Below are 16,699 nucleotides of genomic sequence, written 5' to 3' on the forward strand. Positions count from 1 at the left end.
TGGATTCCTATAGAAGGAAATACAAGTTACTAGTAAGTACGCTTAGAATTACTTTTGAGAGTCAGTGCTGGGCTAAAAGATGCAGCCCTGGGTTCTCTCCTGATAACAGGTGAGTATATCCGAATGCGTAGTTCGGCTGATTTTAGAGGAATAGTTGTACAATGGTGATGGAAGGGGGCGGGGTCTGAGGTGACCTGTGCAAACACCCCCTGTGGTGCGTTTTAAGTTGGGGAATTTATTCCTCTTCAATCCTGAGTTCCCCTGGGGGCAAACTAGCCCACCAGGTACCTCCAGTATGCGCCAGGGGGCTGCATTGCAGAGAGGTGTTCAGAGGCCATGCCCCTTTTTACAACACTCTGCAACACAGCTCCGTGGCCCTTACTGGAGGTACCTGGGCCTTAGGGGTCCTTGTGGGACCCCCTGAGCAGGCCTAGGGGGTCAGAATGTTTCTACCCTGCCCCCTTGTCGCATTTTGCGCCTTTTCTTTCGGTTTGCTTGTGCCTCGGTTCTACCGAGGCACAAGATGGCTGCCAACACTTCTTAATTCAGAGTGTTGGCAGCCAATTAGCATTCAGCTCGTGCTCGGGAGGGTGCGGGGAGGTTGCGGGGAGGGTGCGCAGATCCTCCGAGGCCGTAGATATATCTATCTTTTTAACTCCAATTTTCTCAGGAACTACTGAACGGATTTACACCATTTAAGCAAAAGACACGAGTCTGAACTGAGGACTACCTTTTTGCCAAATTTGGTGTAATTCCGTTTAGCAGTTCGGGCTGTAGCTGCGTCAACAGGTCCTATGGGAAAATGCATGGGGAAAACGTGTTTTGGGACCCCCTTTTTTTCTCAGCCCCTGCTTGACGAATCACTGTGAAATTTTCAGGATAGGAGCGGACCGGAGCTGGCCAAAAGTTTGGAAAATTTCCCGATGATTCGTCAATCGGCGCCAACGTCATTCCAAATAGAATGTTGCGGATTTCCTATGGAAAATAGGTCCTAACTATATCTACCTACTGACGACCGCCAGTAGGTAATATATATATATATATATATATATATATATATATATATATATATATATATATATATATATATATATATATATATATATATATATATCTCCAAAGAGAAATTCTCCAACCAAAGGGAGCCCCCATCCCTGCAGGGTGGCATCGCGAACACAGGCATGCAGCATTGCGTAATATGGAACATATGGAACATTCACAAAAAAGAAAAGCAAATCTCAACTCGGAGACACACTGGCTTTTAATGTGATTCAGGTAGGCAGAACATCAACCCTGGCGCGTTTAGGCCAGTGGAGGTGGCCTTGTTCATAGGTGAGGCAAATCATGGATGAACTTGCACATCTTAAATCACAATGGCCATGTGACACAGTGCAATACTACTATTCCCAAAATGCACCTGTCTTGTTGCGGACTGCGGTAGATGTACAATTTTGCTAAATAGCGTTCTTGCCCCACAGTCCACAGCCAATACATGTCCCAGTGATAAGACTGTGATGTTCTTAAAATCATGCTCCCTGGCATCTTATCTCACAGTCAAATCCAAGTGCACTGTAAAGTTCAAACTGTCATTTGTGCTAAATACAGTGGTTACCTTCCTTGTGCTTGAGCCTCAGAGTGTTCTGCCAAAATTGTCCATGCACATATATAATATATATATATAATTATATATATATATATATATATATATATATATATATATATATATATATATATATATATATATATATATGTATATATATATATATAATGTTACATTAAACCCCACAACCCCTCGACCCATACCCACCCTTAACCCTAAAATTAACCTTGACACCCAACAAGCCATACCCCCTTAAACCCTAAAATGATTGTTGCCATCCAAAAACCCATATCCATCCTAAACCCTAAAAATGCAGTTGCCACCCAAATACCCTTGCTCACCCTAAACCCTAAAAACCCATACACACAATTATATATAAACACTGAATACTTACCTAATACTTACTTTAAAATGCATATTCCTTTCCCATTCATTCCTTTACAAAGAAATACGTTGTAAAGGCATGAGTTGTAAAGGCATATGTGTGGTAAAATGTTGCGTTGTAATGGTAATGCATGCACACTTTACAATTATGAAAAGATCGTGGGACTGGATATGCCTGCATCAAACACCACCAGACAAGCAATCAGCTGGAACCCTCAAGGGAAAAAGAATATATATATTTTGATGCATGTGTGTTAGATACTATGAATTTGAAGAAACGCCGCTCTCCAGGAAATGATATTTATTAGTGGATGCACTTCCGCCACATAGACCACCAAAGACGCGTTTCAAGTATTGACTCTTGCTCACGGTGAAGTGAGTCCTTCTTTGATTTTGACTAGATACTAGGCCTGGGCGAACATTTCGTTCCGTTTGCGGAAATTGCGATAATTTGACATTTTCGCGTTCCGCGGAGAGCGCGAAAATGTCAAAATTTCCGCTTTCCGCAGCTTGGCGATAATTTGTTTCTTGCTCGCGCTGTAAAATAATACATTCTCACGCGCGCGCGATCGCCTTACCTGAATCCCTGCGTTCGCCGACAAGTTTTCTTGATTCGGTCGCGTTCTCCATGAGATGTTGGATTGTTTTTAGCCGTTTGCGCTGTCTCGCGACAGTTCGCGCCCGCAGTGACGTCATGCGTCGCGTGATCACGTCTTTCTTCTCGCGATCATGCACTGCGAGACAGCTCAAAAAAAGATGGCCGTGCCCTCAAGCAACCACATGGGTAAGTTGGTGACCCGCAACCATGCAGAAAATCTCGCGAACATGCGGGAAAACAAATTCCGCATCTTCGCGATATTTCCGCTTGTGTGCAATAATTTTAAACATTTTCGCGATAATTTGCGAAAGTGGATTTCGCAAATTCCGCCCACCCCTACTAGATACACAGGCATCCCACCTAGCCAATTATGAGGCATTGTAGGATTTGCAGTTAACATGGTAACAAAGCACTTGGAAACACATAATCTATTTAACAATTACATGAGTCAGAAGGTCATATTTACACTGTTATTTGCAGCTTAAACTACACACATAGTAATTCATTTAATATGTTTTGTGAGATATGTTTGTCACCGTCTGTGTCTATGTTTAACCCCTTTGCCGCGGCGCAAATTCCGCCGCGGCGCTGGGGGGGTGTGGGGTGAGCGCGGTGCCGCCATGCTCGTGACGGAACCACGCCGTCATGAGTCACGGGCGAGCTGTGCTCAGACGGCGTGGTTCCGTCACGACTCCGCCCACTCTTCATTTCGCCCGCACAGGCGGGGAATTAGTGCCGCGTAGGCAGAGCGGCCGCAGCATGACGGAACCACGCCGTCATGAGCACAGCTCGCCCGTGACTCATGACGGCGTGGTTCCATCATGCGCACGAAAGGGGTTAATGTACTAACAACTTTAATGGCTCAATGTTTAAAAAAAAATACTTTGGTCCCAATTATACCTAACTCTAACTACCTAGTGGAAATTGACAGTAGGTAATAAATATATTACCTACTGGTGCTTGCCAGTAGCTAGTTAAAGCTAGGACCAAAGTTTCCATAGGAAAATCTTTTATGGGTTTACAGATAACTTTGGTGCCGCTCGACAAATCTTCACTAAAGTTTCACAAAATGTCCCCCTCTTAGTTCAGCTGCTGTGTTGAAAGTATCGGGGTGATCCGTCAAGCGGGGGCAGAGATAAAGGGTGTCCCAAAACACGTTTTCCACATGTTATGTCTATGGGGATTTTTCATTTTTGTAAACACGAAAACAACCCAAATAGCTGAGCAGAATGACACCAAATTTAGTTGAAGGCTGGGGGTTGGGGGTCCTGCTAGGAAATCCCAGGGCCAAAAAGAGCATTAAAAAAAATTCGGGAACTGTGGATCTGCCTGAATAAAATTAAAATCTTGGCTCCCGCATTTTATTGATTGTCGCCCCCCAGCTGGGCCAGGTCCTGGGGTCATTGTTTTATTAATGGAGGTGCGTCCACGTCCCTCCCTTCTGGGGCTCATTATGCCCTGGGGACCACAACGTCCCCAGAGCTTCTTTCACAGTGAATGTGGGGGATGTCTCTACGGCCTACCCCGCTGCCCTAGGTACCACCAATTCCCAGGGGCTTATATTTTTTTTAATGGGGTGTGTCTAGGCCACCAATATCCCCAGGGACCGCCACCTCCCTGGGGCTTTATGTTTTGAGAAAGTGGGGGTTTGCATGGACTCCCTGCAACCCCGGGGCCCTTCACCTCCAAGGGACTTTCATTTTTAAAATTGAAGGGGGCACATTGGACCCTCCCAGCAGGCCTGGGGACCACCACCTGCCAGGGGCAAATCTAATGAAAGGAGGGGAACCCCTCATGGAGTCATAGATGGCCCTGGGACTGCCACCCACCAAGGCCAATTACAGCAATGTACTGGGGTGTCTACCCTTGGGACATTGCAGTTTGCTATGGCTCCAAGCCGAAGCAAACTCTGCTCTGCATCGTGCAAGTGAGAGCAGAAAATGCTCTCACTTTCACAAAGCGGAGCAGCTCTCTCTGTCCAAAAGCAATGCCAGATCCTGCAGGACGCGAAGAGCCAGCAGGGACCTTGGGGCCTTCAGGCTCCCCTTGTGGTCCTTAACAAAAATGACTGGGTGGCCTGGGTTGGACCAGGGCCCCAGTTAGAGACCCGGCCCCTGGGTATAGGTCCCCTGGGCAAAACCATCCAGGTAGGGGGCATTGTGCCCCCCTCTCTTAAAAATAAAAAAATGGGGGCAGGCCCCGGAGATGGTTTCCCCAAGGCAGAAATCGGCCATGTGAAATTATATTTTTGGGGGGGATATTTTTGTACTTGCCATGTACTTGCCATTATAAAGATAGGGAAATTATATTTTTGGAAACAATATTCTTGCCACAGTATTTTTGTTACATGATATTGTTGGTTTCAAAATCATCTCACGGATCCCACATAATACTTGGATTTTAGCATGATATTTAATTTGCTTTGAATATAGTTATTTCCTGCATGATACTAATGGCAAAGTATTTGAGCAATGACTAAAAGGCCTAGTAGATTCTAACAATAATACAATTGTCATTAAAAAAAAGGCCAACAGTTTTCTTCGAAAGAATTCAACCACCATAACTACTTGCAGTATTTGTGTGAGACCCATCAATAATATCACTAAGTTTAAATGTATTAACTTAATTGTTATATGAACAATTCAGTGATAACAAGAATGATGATTCACATGATGCTGTAGCAGTTTTGTATTTGATAGAAGGAGATAATGAAGGGTTAGCTTCAGTCCCAATTGCCCAATATGTGGTAATAATTAGTATTCTGTTGTACTTTTCTTCATCTTTAGTTCCCAGTGCTTGTCATAGCAGGAAATCAGTGGAAGCAAATAGCAACAGATATGTTGGAAGAAGTGTTATTAAGATAAGTTCTGATTTAACTTATACCTGTAATAACCTCTGGTTTTTGAGTGATTAATTCCATAGACATAATTATCTTAATTTCAAACACAAATCTGTAGCTGACACTTGTTTCACCCACCATAGCACATCGTAGCTGTGACATTATTTAGGCTACAAAGTAACAAAATAGTCAACAAACCTACATGCTGAATTTTTAGACTAAATTTATAAAGCATATTTGTTTCACATTCTACTGTTAGAGGTGACTAGACTGTAAAAATCTGTCGATACTGTTCTCCAGTGTGTAATAAGTCATCATGATTAAAGTGGTTGCTTAAAACTAAGAATTACCGAGGACTCAAGGTACTGTGCCTTTTGCTTGAAGGAAGGTGGTGGGAGCACGCTGACTTCACGTCTCGGCGTCATTACCTCTAAGCATCTTGGTCAGTGTAGTTCATTATTCTTGACAAAGGACAAAGTTCGAAGTTTCACTTGGCTCAATTCCATGATTTTCATAGCGTATCCCTAGACACGTGTTTCTGGATTTCTCCGTCATCAGTAGGGAAAAAGTTCATAGGTTGCTGGACGTGCTGCCGCTTAATTTTCTCGGGCATAATTCCACTCAGGGCATGCAGGCACTCCCGAGCTCGTCAGCTCAAGGCGGCTCAAGGGAGCCTTTTAAATTGTGGGAAGGTGGTGGGAGCACGCTGACTTCACGTCTCGGCGTCATTACCTCTAAGCATCTTGGTCAGTGTAGTTCATTATTCTTGACAAAGGACAAAGTTCGAAGTTTCACTTGGCTCAATTCCATGATTTTCATAGCATATCCCTAGACACGTGTTTCTGGATTTCTCCGTCATCAGTAGGGAAAAAGTTCATAGGTTGCTGGACGTGCTGCCGCTTAATTTTCTCGGGCATAATTCCACTCAGGGCATGCAGGCACTCCCGAGCTCGTCAGCTCAAGGCGGCTCAAGGGAGCCTTTTAAATTGTGGGAAGGTGGTGGGAGCACGCTGACTTCACGTCTCGGCGTCTATACCTCTAAGCATCTTGGTCAGTGTAGTTCATTATTCTTGACAAAGGACAAAGTTCGAAGTTTCACTTGGCTCAATTCCATGATTTTCATAGCGTATCCCTAGACTCGTGTTTCTGGATTTCTCCGTCATCAGTAGGGAAAAAGTTCATAGGTTGCTGGACGTGCTGCCGCTTAATTTTCTCGGGCATAATTCCACTCAGGGCATGCAGGCACTCCCGAGCTCGTCAGCTCAAGGCGGCTCAAGGGAGCCTTTTAAATTGTGGGAAGGTGGTGGGAGCACGCTGACTTCACGTCTCGGCGTCATTACCTCTAAGCATCTTGGTCAGTGTAGTTCATTATTCTTGACAAAGGACAAAGTTCGAAGTTTCACTTGGCTCAATTCCATGATTTTCATAGCGTATCCCTAGACACGTGTTTCTGGATTTCTCCGTCATCAGTAGGGAAAAAGTTCATAGGTTGCTGGACGTGCTGCCGCTTAATTTTCTCGGGCATAATTCCACTCAGGGCATGCAGGCACTCCCGAGCTCGTCAGCTCAAGGCGGCTCAAGGGAGCCTTTTAAATTGTGGGAAGGTGGTGGGAGCACGCTGACTTCACGTCTCGGCGTCATTACCTCTAAGCATCTTGGTCAGTGTAGTTCATTATTCTTGACAAAGGACAAAGTTCGAAGTTTCACTTGGCTCAATTCCATGATTTTCATAGCGTATCCCTAGACACGTGTTTCTGGATTTCTCCGTCATCAGTAGGGAAAAAGTTCATAGGTTGCTGGACGTGCTGCCGCTTAATTTTCTCGGGCATAATTCCACTCAGGGCATGCAGGCACTCCCGAGCTCGTCAGCTCAAGGCGGCTCAAGGGAGCCTTTTAAATTGTGGGAAGGTGGTGGGAGCACGCTGACTTCACGTCTCGGCGTCATTACCTCTAAGCATCTTGGTCAGTGTAGTTCATTATTCTTGACAAAGGACAAAGTTCGAAGTTTCACTTGGCTCAATTCCATGATTTTCATAGCGTATCCCTAGACACGTGTTTCTGGATTTCTCCGTCATCAGTAGGGAAAAAGTTCATAGGTTGCTGGACGTGCTGCCGCTTAATTTTCTCGGGCATAATTCCACTCAGGGCATGCAGGCACTCCCGAGCTCGTCAGCTCAAGGCGGCTCAAGGGAGCCTTTTAAATTGTGGGAAGGTGGTGGGAGCACGCTGACTTCACGTCTCGGCTTCATTACCTCTAAGCATCTTGGTCAGTGTAGTTCATTATTCTTGACAAAGGACAAAGTTCGAAGTTTCACTTGGCTCAATTCCATGATTTTCATAGCGTATCCCTAGACACGTGTTTCTGGATTTCTCCGTCATCAGTAGGGAAAAAGTTCATAGGTTGCTGGACGTGCTGCCGCTTAATTTTCTCGGGCATAATTCCACTCAGGGCATGCAGGCACTCCCGAGCTCGTCAGCTCAAGGCGGCTCAAGGGAGCCTTTTAAATTGTGGGAAGGTGGTGGGAGCACGCTGACTTCACGTCTCGGCGTCATTACCTCTAAGCATCTTGGTCAGTGTAGTTCATTATTCTTGACAAAGGACAAAGTTCGAAGTTTCACTTGGCTCAATTCCATGATTTTCATAGCGTATCCCTAGACACGTGTTTCTGGATTTCTCCGTCATCAGTAGGGAAAAAGTTCATAGGTTGCTGGACGTGCTGCCGCTTAATTTTCTCGGGCATAATTCCACTCAGGGCATGCAGGCACTCCCGAGCTCGTCAGCTCAAGGCGGCTCAAGGGAGCCTTTTAAATTGTGGGAAGGTGGTGGGAGCACGCTGACTTCACGTCTCGGCGTCATTACCTCTAAGCATCTTGGTCAGTGTAGTTCATTATTCTTGACAAAGGACAAAGTTCGAAGTTTCACTTGGCTCAATTCCATGATTTTCATAGCGTATCCCTAGACACGTGTTTCTGAGCGAAAAACTTTGAACTACATCGACCAAGATGCCTGGAGGTAATGACGCTGAGACGTGATGGCAGTGTGCTCCTATCCCCTTTAACCATTTAAAAAGGCTCCCTCGAGCCGCCTGAGCTGACGAGCTTGGGAGCGCCTGCTTGCCCTGAGTGGAATTATGCCTGAGAAAATTAAGCGGCAGCATGTCCAGCAACCTACGAACTCTTTCCCTACTGATGACGGAGGAATCCAGAAACACGTGTCTAGGGATACGCAACAAAAAACATGGCATTAGCCAATTATTATGTGAACTTTGTACTGAGCGAAAAACTTTGAACTACATCGACCAAGATGCCTGGAGGTAATGACGCTGAGACGTGATGGCAGTGTGCTCCTATCCCCTTTAACCATTTAAAAAGGCTCCCTCGAGCCGCCTGAGCTGACGAGCTTGGGAGCGCCTGCTTGCCCTGAGTGGAATTATGCCTGAGAAAATTAAGCGGCAGCATGTCCAGCAACCTACGAACTCTTTCCCTACTGATGACGGAGGAATCCAGAAACACGTGTCTAGGGATACGCAACAAAAAACATGGCATTAGCCAATTATTATGTGAACTTTGTACTGAGCGAAAAACTTTGAACTACATCGACCAAGATGCCTGGAGGTAATGACGCTGAGACGTGATGGCAGTGTGCTCCTATCCCCTTTAACCATTTAAAAAGGCTCCCTCGAGCCGCCTGAGCTGACGAGCTTGGGAGCGCCTGCTTGCCCTGAGTGGAATTATGCCTGAGAAAATTAAGCGGCAGCATGTCCAGCAACCTACGAACTCTTTCCCTACTGATGACGGAGGAATCCAGAAACACGTGTCTAGGGATACGCAACAAAAAACATGGCATTAGCCAATTATTATGTGAACTTTGTACTGAGCGAAAAACTTTGAACTACATCGACCAAGATGCCTGGAGGTAATTACGCTGAGACGTGATGGCAGTGTGCTCCTATCCCCTTTAACCATTTAAAAAGGCTCCCTCGAGCCGCCTGAGCTGACGAGCTTGGGAGCGCCTGCTTGCCCTGAGTGGAATTATGCCTGAGAAAATTAAGCGGCAGCATGTCCAGCAACCTACGAACTCTTTCCCTACTGATGACGGAGGAATCCAGAAACACGTGTCTAGGGATACGCAACAAAAAACATGGCATTAGCAAATTATTATGTGAACTTTGTACTGAGCGAAAAACTTTGAACTACATCGACCAAGATGCCTGGAGGTAATGACGCTGAGACGTGATGGCAGTGTGCTCCTATCCCCTTTAACCATTTAAAAAGGCTCCCTCGAGCCGCCTGAGCTGACGAGCTTGGTAGCGCCTGCTTGCCCTGAGTGGAATTATGCCTGAGAAAATTAAGCGGCAGCATGTCCAGCAACCTACGAACTCTTTCCCTACTGATGACGGAGGAATCCAGAAACACGTGTCTAGGGATACGCAACAAAAAACATGGCATTAGCCAATTATTATGTGAACTTTGTACTGAGCGAAAAACTTTGAACTACATCGACCAAGATGCCTGGAGGTAATGACGCTGAGACGTGATGGCAGTGTGCTCCTATCCCCTTTAACCATTTAAAAAGGCTCCCTCGAGCCGCCTGAGCTGACGAGCTTGGGAGCGCCTGCTTGCCCTGAGTGGAATTATGCCTGAGAAAATTAAGCGGCAGCATGTCCAGCAACCTACGAACTCTTTCCCTACTGATGACGGAGGAATCCAGAAACACGTGTCTAGGGATACGCAACAAAAAACATGGCATTAGCCAATTATTATGTGAACTTTGTACTGAGCGAAAAACTTTAAACTACATCGACCAAGATGCCTGGAGGTAATGACGCTGAGACGTGATGGCAGTGTGCTCCTATCCCCTTTAACCATTTAAAAAGGCTCCCTCGAGCCGCCTGAGCTGACGAGCTTGGGAGCGCCTGCTTGCCCTGAGTGGAATTATGCCTGAGAAAATTAAGCGGCAGCATGTCCAGCAACCTACGAACTCTTTCCCTACTGATGACGGAGGAATCCAGAAACACGTGTCTAGGGATACGCAACAAAAAACATGGCATTAGCCAATTATTATGTGAACTTTGTACTGAGCGAAAAACTTTGAACTACATCGACCAAGATGCCTGGAGGTAATGACGCTGAGAAGTGATGGCAGTGTGCTCCTATCCCCTTTAACCATTTAAAAAGGCTCCCTCGAGCCGCCTGAGCTGACGAGCTTGGGAGCGCCTGCTTGCCCTGAGTGGAATTATGCCTGAGAAAATTAAGCGGCAGCATGTCCAGCAACCTACGAACTCTTTCCCTACTGATGACGGAGGAATCCAGAAACACGTGTCTAGGGATACGCAACAAAAAACATGGCATTAGCCAATTATTATTTGAACTTTGTACTGAGCGAAAAACTTTGAACTACATCGACCAAGATGCCTGGAGGTAATGACGCTGAGACGTGATGGCAGTGTGCTCCTATCCCCTTTAACCATTTAAAAAGGCTCCCTCGAGCCGCCTGAGCTGACGAGCTTGGGAGCGCCTGCTTGCCCTGAGTGGAATTATGCCTGAGAAAATTAAGCGGCAGCATGTCCAGCAACCTACGAACTCTTTCCCTACTGATGACGGAGGAATCCAGAAACACGTGTCTAGGGATACGCAACAAAAAACATGGCATTAGCCAATTATTATGTGAACTTTGTACTGAGCGAAAAACTTTGAACTACATCGACCAAGATGCCTGGAGGTAATGACGCTGAGACGTGATGGCAGTGTGCTCCTATCCCCTTTAACCATTTAAAAAGGCTCCCTCGAGCCGCCTGAGCTGACGAGCTTGGGAGCGCCTGCTTGCCCTGAGTGGAATTATGCCTGAGAAAATTAAGCGGCAGCATGTCCAGCAACCTACGAACTCTTTCCCTACTGATGACGGAGGAATCCAGAAACACGTGTCTAGGGATACGCAACAAAAAACATGGCATTAGCCAATTATTATGTGAACTTTGTACTGAGCGAAAAACTTTGAACTACATCGACCAAGATGCCTGGAGGTAATGACGCTGAGACGTGATGGCAGTGTGCTCCTATCCCCTTTAACCATTTAAAAAGGCTCCCTCGAGCCGCCTGAGCTGACGAGCTTGGGAGCGCCTGCTTGCCCTGAGTGGAATTATGCCTGAGAAAATTAAGCGGCAATATGTCCAGCAACCTACGAACTCTTTCCCTACTGATGACGGAGGAATCCAGAAACACGTGTCTAGGGATACGCAACAAAAAACATGGCATTAGCCAATTATTATGTGAACTTTGTACTGAGCGAAAAACTTTGAACTACATCGACCAAGATGCCTGGAGGTAATGACGCTGAGACGTGATGGCAGTGTGCTCCTATCCCCTTTAACCATTTAAAAAGGCTCCCTCGAGCCGCCTGAGCTGACGAGCTTGGGAGCGCCTGCTTGCCCTGAGTGGAATTATGCCTGAGAAAATTAAGCGGCAGCATGTCCAGCAACCTACGAACTCTTTCCCTACTGATGACGGAGGAATCCAGAAACACGTGTCTAGGGATACGCAACAAAAAACATGGCATTAGCCAATTATTATGTGAACTTTGTACTGAGCGAAAAACTTTGAACTACATCGACCAAGATGCCTGGAGGTAATGACGCTGAGACGTGATGGCAGTGTGCTCCTATCCCCTTTAACCATTTAAAAAGGCTCCCTCGAGCCGCCTGAGCTGATGAGCTTGGGAGCGCCTGCTTGCCCTGAGTGGAATTATGCCTGAGAAAATTAAGCGGCAGCATGTCCAGCAACCTACGAACTCTTTCCCTACTGATGACGGAGGAATCCAGAAACACGTGTCTAGGGATACGCAACAAAAAACATGGCATTAGCCAATTATTATGTGAACTTTGTACTGAGCGAAAAACTTTGAACTACATCGACCAAGATGCCTGGAGGTAATGACGCTGAGACGTGATGGCAGTGTGCTCCTATCCCCTTTAACCATTTAAAAAGGCTCCCTCGAGCCGCCTGAGCTGACGAGCTTGGGAGCGCCTGCTTGCCCTGAGTGGAATTATGCCTGAGAAAATTAAGCGGCAGCATGTCCAGCAACCTACGAACTCTATCCCTACTGATGACGGAGGAATCCAGAAACACGTGTCTAGGGATACGCAACAAAAAACATGGCATTAGCCAATTATTATGTGAACTTTGTACTGAGCGAAAAACTTTGAACTACATCGACCAAGATGCCTGGAGGTAATGACGCTGAGACGTGATGGCAGTGTGCTCCTATCCCCTTTAACCATTTAAAAAGGCTCCCTCGAGCCGCCTGAGCTGACGAGCTTGGGAGCGCCTGCTTGCCCTGAGTGGAATTATGCCTGAGAAAATTAAGCGGCAGCATGTCCAGCAACCTACGAACTCTTTCCCTACTGATGACGGAGGAATCCAGAAACACGTGTCTAGGGATACGCAACAAAAAACATGGCATTAGCCAATTATTATGTGAACTTTGTACTGAGCGAAAAACTTTGAACTACATCGACCAAGATGCCTGGAGGTAATGACGCTGAGACGTGATGGCAGTGTGCTCCTATCCCCTTTAACCATTTAAAAAGGCTCCCTCGAGCCGCCTGAGCTGACGAGCTTGGGAGCGCCTGCTTGCCCTGAGTGGAATTATGCCTGAGAAAATTAAGCGGCAGCATGTCCAGCAACCTACGAACTCTTTCCCTACTGATGACGGAGGAATCCAGAAACACGTGTCTAGGGATACGCAACAAAAAACATGGCATTAGCCAATTATTATGTGAACTTTGTACTGAGCGAAAAACTTTGAACTACATCGACCAAGATGCCTGGAGGTAATGACGCTGAGACGTGATGGCAGTGTGCTCCTATCCCCTTTAACCATTTAAAAAGGCTCCCTCGAGCCGCCTGAGCTGACGAGCTTGGGAGCGCCTGCTTGCCCTGAGTGGAATTATGCCTGAGAAAATTAAGCGGCAGCATGTCCAGCAACCTACGAACTCTTTCCCTACTGATGACGGAGGAATCCAGAAACACGTGTCTAGGGATACGCAACAAAAAACATGGCATTAGCCAATTATTATGTGAACTTTGTACTGAGCGAAAAACTTTGAACTACATCGACCAAGATGCCTGGAGGTAATGACGCTGAGACGTGATGGCAGTGTGCTCCTATCCCCTTTAACCATTTAAAAAGGCTCCCTCGAGCCGCCTGAGCTGACGAGCTTGGGAGCGCCTGCTTGCCCTGAGTGGAATTATGCCTGAGAAAATTAAGCGGCAGCATGTCCAGCAACCTACGAACTCTTTCCCTACTGATGACGGAGGAATCCAGAAACATGTGTCTAGGGATACGCAACAAAAAACATGGCATTAGCCAATTATTATGTGAACTTTGTACTGAGCGAAAAACTTTGAACTACATCGACCAAGATGCCTGGAGGTAATGACGCTGAGACGTGATGGCAGTGTGCTCCTATCCCCTTTAACTGTGCCTTTTGCTTCTTATACTGACTGTGCTATTATATCTGGAATTGGGGCTAGTACTACGGTTATTCACTGACAGACTGCAAGCACTTTACAGATCATGAGGAAAAGAAAAGCCACAACTAGTCCCACAGGAGCTTCAAACCAATTGGCTCACTCTAAACATCCTAAGCATATGGCTGCAAACTGTGTATTCAGAGACAGTGGACTCTCTAATAGAAGAAGTGGAGATCATATTGCAAACCAGCACCTCTATCAAACCTAGCACCCCAGCAACTCTAGAGAGCCAAAAGGGGGAAGGTGGTGGACATGGTGGACATCTTCAGGAAGAAGGCCATGGCATTGACTGCACATAGTGATATGGGCATCCCTGTAGCCCCTTCCCAACCCAGGGAACAAACTTCTCTTTCTGATGTGCAAAACAGCTCACTCGAGTGAGAGACTGAACAAATAATCTCTAATGTTGAATACCTTAAAAGGTACGATGCCCTCCAAGTAGGCAATCCATCAGACAGTCAATCCCAGAATCTTGCTTTGCCCCACTCATCCCAGCATCTGCTTATAGCCCCCTGGCCAAAGAAGAAGGGGTCAGCATCATCAAAGGAATGAGGTTAATGGCTTAAAATAAGTGCTCCTTGATGTTAAAAATTCTCTCACCAAAATATCTGCTGGACATTTGTTTGTACAGTCTACTGGGGCTAGAATGTCTCCAACTATCCTGTTCTGCACTGGAGTTGCCAAAGACTTACAATGGGTACCCCCAAATGGGTTGACAAGAAATTATAGAAACTTTGATCACCGACACCCTTCACATGTTTACAGGTATAGCGCTCGACTACCTCCTCCGTGGTATATTCCTCCCATGCATCCATCCAAATAATCAGACTTATTGCAGGAGGGCAATTGCACTTTTCACACAGCTCACATGTCTTCTACAAAGACCCAGCATCTTCTCAATGAACCTCTTGTCTTCTCAAGGTCTAAATCTTAAAGTAACTTGTGTCCTCTGCATTCCCAAGTGGACAATATTGTTTGCATGTCAAAGGTTCCCAAATCATCCCACAGCACCCTCCATGATAAATTTTCTTTGAAGAACAAGGTCCTACTTTGGATAGGAAATGTTAGACACTGCTATTCGATTTTTAATTCCAATTTTGCCTATGTTAAGGGCTTTTCTTCACTGAAGAGTGGTACGGATTTCCTCGAGATGAAACTTGTAGCCCCAGATTTGGTAGAGTGCTTGATCTTCCTGGACCAACACACTTCTCTTCCCATAGGGTCTGAAATCTCTTTCAAACTGAGGCCCCCATGTGATGGTATGGACGGTGGGGGATGAAAGGTTTGTTGATACTAGCTTTGGGTGTAGGGGGCCCTTACATCAAGAGTTCTCCCTTTATATCCCGCTGATAGCAGTTTGACTGTGGTCAATTAACTGCACAATCCCATGCTACATTGGAGGTTGAGGGGACTCCTTCAGTTTATTACCATGTCACACAGCTTACCACTGGGGCTACTGCTGCTATTGCCCATCCTGCTAGCCAGGCAACATCTTGCCACCCCTTTGCTTCTGGCCTGCTCCCCAATGGTTTGGCCAATGACACAAGTAAGTATCCTTCCCCAAACCAATTGCCTTTTAATATACAGTTAGTAGGCTGGAACATAGCTGGAATCAAAATCTAAATGATTTATATGGAGTGGAAAAGCTTTATTGATGAATTCCAATGTTGTCTCTTTCAGGAAACCTGGGCATTAGACAAGGTTTATAGACAGGGGTACTCTATATTCAGCATTGAAGCTATGATTTCACACGCAAGAAGGCCATCTGGACCAAAACATCTTTGGACTGTGCAATACAAGTTATTGACACCGACTCACCAGACATCATTCTCCTTAAACTGACAACCAAATCATAGGGCCCCTTGTCTCCTGGGTATTGTTAATAATAGATCTTGCCCTTTGAAAAACCTTCCCAAATATTGGAATCTTTAAACACCTTGTTAGAAGTCTATAGCGCAGGCCACTTTCTTGTCATCTGACTTTAATACCACCTTTGAATTCTACCTACCTCTGTTAGGCTGACCAAGGAGGAGGACAAGTGTTGTGAGATCCCAGCACATTCCAATCCTAGGAGAAATGATAGATTGAGTGCAGCATCACTGCAGATATCAGGCATAACTGTATCTTATGGACTAAGAGTGTGCAGTAGCCGTTCTGTCTCGGAATCCAGAGCTACGTCAACCTTTAAGAGGGAGATTACACAAGTAAAATTGATTCTTTATTATTAGATGTTAGAGCATGGCATGAGTTGGTTGATATGGCGGTCACTGATCTGCAGGAGAGTGATCTCATCCATCTTTCATTAAAACTAAAGAGGTCTCATTTAAACAACTTGTCCCATCCTGAGTCATCTTCATCCACCTCAACAGTTTTGACTAACAATAGGCGTGATGTGAAATAGGTGGACATTTCTGGAGCGAAGCATACCGAGAGAGAGAGAGAGATATGAATTGGTTGGGGCTGCACTGATAGCATTTAAAGCTGTTCCTCAAGATTTGTTTTAAAGACTAAATCAATTTTTTGTGAAAGAGGTCAAATCCCATAACAAACCTTTGAAACCCAAGAATGGTTTGACCCCCACTGCAGAGCGGTAAAGAAAGGCCTGGTGACATCTGTTGAAAGTAACATAAGGATGGACATTATCAGCTCCAGAAGAAACTATACCAAGGTAATTAAGACTTGCAAAACTGAGCGGGAAGCTAAGACGTTAGACGACTTTCTGGAAGTAGCAAGAGAGAATGATATC

The sequence above is a fragment of the Triturus cristatus genome, chromosome 3_2 (assembly GCF_964204655.1).
Source record: "Triturus cristatus chromosome 3_2, aTriCri1.1, whole genome shotgun sequence".
NCBI lineage: Eukaryota > Metazoa > Chordata > Amphibia > Caudata > Salamandridae > Triturus > Triturus cristatus.